General features: G+C 38.2%; 1 protein-coding gene across 9 annotated transcripts in view; it reads left to right on the top strand.

The window, feature by feature from the left end:
- The first annotated feature begins 780 nt into the window (after positions 1 to 780).
- The window catches only part of myo18ab (myosin XVIIIA b), a 300,129-nt gene continuing 294,909 nt past the window's right edge, over positions 781 to 6,000 (top strand). For all 9 annotated transcript variants that reach the window (XM_059655209.1, XM_059655208.1, XM_059655207.1 and 6 more), the window contains exon 1: positions 781 to 889. The gene's annotated coding sequence lies outside the window, so the exon portion shown is untranslated. The remainder of the gene's footprint in view (positions 890 to 6,000) is intronic.

The following is a 6,000-nucleotide window of genomic DNA, read 5'->3' as shown; positions in this document are numbered from 1 at the left end:
AATAAGCGGAACCTGTTGAAAACACAGTGACGCAAAACAAAAGAAATCCAAATATAAAGGGAATTGACCCAGATTTTGTCATCATTTCACAGCTTATCTCTGAAACCCCTGCCAGATATTACTCAACAGTGAATTCCCTAGTGTCATTGGAAGGATGCCAATAACTTTAAGCCAGGCGGTGCCAGGCTGGAATTGGAATGTATTTTCTCTGTATTGAGTTCTGTCTTAACCACACAATCCTTGAAGGAATCGATATCCATTTGGGAAATGAGAGTTTTAAAGTCAGGGCGGAAAGCAACCATCTCCATTTGGCTCAAAAACCGCTTTGCTTTTTTTTGACGAAGGCATTTTTTGGACAAATATTTACGCTGTTGACAAATCTGCTGGCATTGCTAGACAATTCTTTCTGCCTCTCTCCATTTTAATCAAGCTCTATACCTTTAATCATCTCTATCCCTCTCTACCTATCTTTCTCTGTCTCAACATTCCTTATTTTCCATACTTCGCTCGCGACCGATTTTTTTTAAACCGGCGATTCAAAAATTTCTGCAATTCCAGTTTCGGTGTTTTCCTTTAAAACAAAAAATGATCTCACGGTTCCACCGAGGTAGGGCAAAGAGGAAAGCATCTGTAACTCGGACAAAGGTCGGAACCCATCATCGGCGGCACGAGCCAGGTGATGCGGGCTATGCGAACGGGCACGTGAAACCTGCAGCTGCGCAGTGACGGTGTGACGGCGGCCCGAGCACGCGCACGCAGCGTCATTTTAACCGTCTCGGAGGCGCGCGCCGGCTGGCGGTGGGTCGAGCGAGAGGGAGGCTCGTGCTGTCAACGGCTGTCGAGCGGTGGCGGCGATACCCGCAAATAATGCACGCTCGTGCTCTCTTCGGTGAGTCTCTGTTGCCTATTGCTTTCGTTCAGCGTCATTCACCTACCCTTACCTGTTCCTATTTTATTTACGGGGGCGGTTTAATTCCGAGTGTGTCCGGCCCATCAGGAACACATTCCTGAGTGATATTGTGGGGCTTTTCTTTTGCATGTTGGTTTTTTTTGTGTGTGTCTGGATGGAAGGAAGGAGGGTTGCGTTTTCAGGAAGCGAATCGCCAAACGTTTCCAGGATGCTCCACCAAAATCAAAGGGCGGGGGTTTTGGGGGGCTCGGGGAGGGACAAGGTACTGCTGAAAGCTGAGGTCTCCAAGGGGAATTGAAAGCCGCCTGGTTCGACAAATTTGACAGTATTCTTTTTGTTGTCTTCATCTTTTCCCATTGTTTGTGAAGCATGTCTGTTTTGTTACTGATTTCGATTATAGGCCAAGCTCACCACTGTACCTACGGCTTTTTTTCTGTCTGGGAGTGGGGTATTTCACAAGGTGAAAAAGGTACAAGGCGGACTTAACCTTTAAAGGCACAATACCGTGCACTTCAAGGGACTAATGTCTCGAACAAAAGCCACTGATTTGAAACAAAACGTCAAAACTGAAAGTTATTGCAACAATTCGTGGCAAGTTTGACATATTGATGATTTATTTGTGTTCAAGCAATGCCAAGATCGCCTTTAAATCAGAAGTCACACAAAAAAGCAATTTGACTACCATCTCCGAAGGATATGTTGTTAAGTCTCCCTTTGCCTGAGAATACCGGTTGCAGTTCTGTGGAAAACATGGGCAATTATGGATTCACCCCTTCAATTTATTTACATCGTGTTTAATAATTTTTCTCAGTACATTCGAGGTGAATACGAGTTAAATCGATAGATGAACAACAGTTAAATCGATTTTGTCAATTTACTGAGGAGTGTTCTGTTTGTTTTGCCAGAAAGCGAGAATTATTATTGTTTTGAATTTATTTATAGTAAACATAGCCGCAGTAGCTGTTAACTCGCAAAAGAAAAGCTAATCCTGCATAATGAATTTTTGTTCACAATAAAGCTTATATGTTGATGTAAAGCACTGTCTAGTAATGCCCAAAGCACTGAAATAGTATTGCTGTCAGTTGCAACAAGATGTATAGTAACAAACTAATTTGATATTTAGTTGCATACTTTGGTACTGTTTACTTTTTTAAAAAAAGTCAACAGTTATAATTACTACAAACATAACAGTTTTGTGATTCAGTTTTATTATTTATTTCCACAAGTAAATGTTCTATTGTTTTCCTCACAGCAAAATTCTCTAATACACATGGATGTAATATTTTTAATCTTATTGTTAAAGATGAGAGTATATTTTTCTTCATAATCACCTAATAAAGGCCAAATAATTTTCAGTTAAGCCTTAAACTGGTATAATGTGCATACTGTATTTTTATGTTGATGACATTTACCTCCTCCTACAGAATATCTCACTTGAGTACTGATTTTTGAATAAAACAATGATGTTTTCTTGTCTACTACATCACTCAAATTTGTGAATGGATGCACAACTTGCTTTTGCTGATTTACACAAACATTAGCAACATAAACACTTCACAAAGTAGCTTTTTAATTGAACTAGAGATATGAATTGATATGTCTGTAACAAAATATTTAGGAATTTTCAGTGCTCCCTTTTTCAGGTACTATTATATTACAGTGTAGTGCAGTGACAAAACTTATACCTTTACAGCCAACTTTTAGAAATGTAGTGCTGATGCAGCACACTGCTCAAATATTAATGCATTATAAATAGTGAAATATACCTGTGTTTGATTTAAACACCGGTTTTGTGTACTACTTGTGGAAAAAAGGGATAACTTCTCTTTGGTATATGCACTCTTAGTTTTAACTAGCAGAATCAAGCTTGGATTGGAAGAAGCAAATGATTAAGTGCACCAGTGTACCATGCTTGGGAACATTAAGTTTAAAAAAATTTGAATTTTAGAAGAGCCACAATAAAAACTTGGAGAGAGTTGTGAAGATCACAGAGGCCTTCACAATTTAAAATGGAGCATAGCATGATGTAGTTTTAAAATTATTGAGGATCTGTATATCTTCCAAATTGTCCTAAAACTTGAACTTAGTTATGTAGCCTATTGAATTAGCAGGGTGAAATTTGCTGCCTTTTAGAACCAGTATAAATATATTTTAAATGTAGTCATGTTAGTAGTATTTTGTTCCAATTTTTTAACATTTTGTTCATTTTGAACATATTTTAATTAAAAATATAAAACTATGGCTTTAATTTTAAGATTAATAACTTAAAACTTGGGTTTTTCAATAATAAAAGAGAACCTCTGGAATGAAGTCGAGACCACACTGGTCACCATTGTTGCCTTTGTCTATGCAAAACTTTGGTGAGGATCTGCTGAGAGTGAGAAGATTAAATAATTATTTTTGCTTCAGATCATGTTTTTAAAATATACATTACCATTAAGATACTTCCTTGGATAAAAATGTTATTAGAGTTTCAACTTGACATGACCAAACAATCAAAATGGAAAGAATCTATATGCAAGTTAGCTTACTGTCTTTTATTGATGAAAATGTCAGCATCTTTTGCAAAAGATACAACAGCAAAGAAATGCGCAATATGATGGCTACATGAGGTGGAAATCAAGCCTGAAAAATTTAGTAGAATCCTTTGAGGCAATAACAAGACAGATAAAGGTGAAGTAGTTGATGTAATATATTTGAATTTTCAGATGGTTACATATTCGCCACTTAAGAGGCCACAGTGTTGGTGGCAGTATAGGAAACAGAATTGGGATAAGGAGGCAATTTTCATGCTGGCAACCTGTAATTAATGGTGCATCACAGGGATTAATGCTGAGGCTATAATTATTTACAACATATATTAATCACTTGGATGAGGAAAGTCAGTGTATTATAGTCAAGTTTATGGATGATACAAAAAGACGTGGAAAGACAAGTGGTGAAGATGATACAAAGAATCTGCAGAGGGATGTGGACAGATTAAGAGAATGGGCAAAAACTAGGCCATTCAAATATGAGGTGTGAGGTTTTGCATTTTGACAGAAAGAATAGAGGAGCTGGATGTTATTTGAATGGAGAAAGACTACAGCAGGATTATGGAGTTCTTGTCCATTGAATATTGACCTTTATTTCAGAGGGAATGGTATCTAGAAGTTACAAGGTTTTGTTTAAAGCTGTATACGGCTATCAGACTACATCAGAGATGACTGTGAACAGTTTTGGGCCCCTTTATCTAAGGAAGGATACATTGGCATTAGACACATTCCAAAGGAGATTTTCTAAGTTGATAGCAAGTATGGAAGGACTGTCTTATGAGGAGAGGTTGAGTGAATACAGCCTGTGCTATTTGGAATAAAAAAAGTGACCTTTTTGAAACCTGTATGATTCTTAGAGAACTTAACAAGTTTGATGTGGAAAGATTGTTTCCCTTGTTGGGGAGAGATTTTCTAATTGACCTATTCAAAGATGTTATTATACAACTGTGGTGGACTTCCAAAATGAATTCACTGCCAAAACCCGGAACTGAACTAGGGATCTTTAATTCTTTCACAACTGAGCTATTTCAGTGGATATGATCACAATACATTCCCATTTAAGGCAGAGATAAGGAGGAATTTCTTCTGAGGGCTGGAAATCTGTGGGTTATTTTTAAGCCAAGGAGGCTGGGTCATAGAGTCGTAGAACATGGAAACAGACTCTTCGCCCCAATTCATCCATGCTGACAGGTACCCTAAATTGATTAAATTCTCAATTTTCAGCATATGTCCCATATCCCTGTAAGCCCTTCCTATTCATGTACCCATATAGCTACCTTTAAAATGTTGTAATTGTACCCACCTCCACCATCTCTTCTGGCAGTTTGTTCCATACAAGCACCACGCTCTTTGTGAAATAGTTGCTCCTTATATCCCTCTTATCTTAAAGCTACACCTGCTAGTTTTGGACTCCCCAGCTGTAGGAAAACGACTTTGGCTATTCATGCCGTTCATGCCCTTCAAGATTTTATAAAACTCTATAATGTCACCTCTCAGTCCAGTTCACTCAACCTCTCCCTGCAGCTGACACCTTCCAATCCCAAGGGCGTCCTTAAACATTTTGAGACCTTTCACATTTCTCAACATCATTCCTATTGCAGGAAGACCGGAATTGAATGCCGTATTCTACAGTCACTTCACTAACATCTTGTACAGGTGCAGCATGACATCCTAACTCCTATACTCAATGTAGTGACCAATGAAGGCAAGTGTGTCATATGCTGCCTTCACCACCCTGTCTACCTGCGACTCAACTATGCACCTGCACCCCAAGGTCTGTTTGTTTGGCACCACTCCCCAGGACCCCACCATTAACTATAGTCAAAGCTGAGACAGAATTTTTTTTTTAAATCAGTAAGAGAACTGGGGAGAAGGTAGGAAAATGGATTTGAAGTTGACCAGATCAGCTATGAACCAATTGAATAATGAAGCAGCATTGATGTACTGAATATCCCACATCTTATCACCCAACTACTGACCAAAATTAATTTACTTGCAGTGGTGATTTCTGATGTCTCAGTCAGCTTATTGTATACAAGTTACCTACTTTTTAAACATTTATGTCTTAGAAAATAGGAAACTTGGAGGTCAATTTTTAACTAATATCAGAACACTGATATTGACTGTGCAATTGTATCAAATCTAATTTTGTTCTGATCTGAGACAGAAAACATTTACGAAAGATTCAAACTCTGAATTAGAGGTTGACAGGTGGACATAGCAAGATATCCTGTTTTTAAAACTTTTCACTGTATCAAGTGACTAATACCTGGACCAGGTGGACTGCAGTGGTTCAAGAAGGCAGCTCGCCACAACCTTCTCAAGGGCAACTGGGACAGACAATAAGTACTGACCAACCAGCAACATCCATATCCCACAAACAAATTTTAAAAGAAAAAACGGTATTGAGCAAGCACACTTTTTTGCTTTGGTTGGCAAATTAGGCTTTAAACTACAAAGAAGATCATTCCCCGTTATAGTTAAGAGATGTTTCATGCTTTATGAAATTACAGTTCTGATAGTGAACAGTCTCTAGTTCTCAGCTTACAGTGGGTT

The sequence above is a fragment of the Stegostoma tigrinum genome, chromosome 27 (genome assembly GCF_030684315.1).
Source record: "Stegostoma tigrinum isolate sSteTig4 chromosome 27, sSteTig4.hap1, whole genome shotgun sequence".
Classification (NCBI taxonomy): domain Eukaryota; kingdom Metazoa; phylum Chordata; class Chondrichthyes; order Orectolobiformes; family Stegostomatidae; genus Stegostoma; species Stegostoma tigrinum.
The sequence above is the reverse complement of the archived record's forward strand: the minus strand, read 5'-3'. Positions and strand labels throughout refer to the sequence as shown.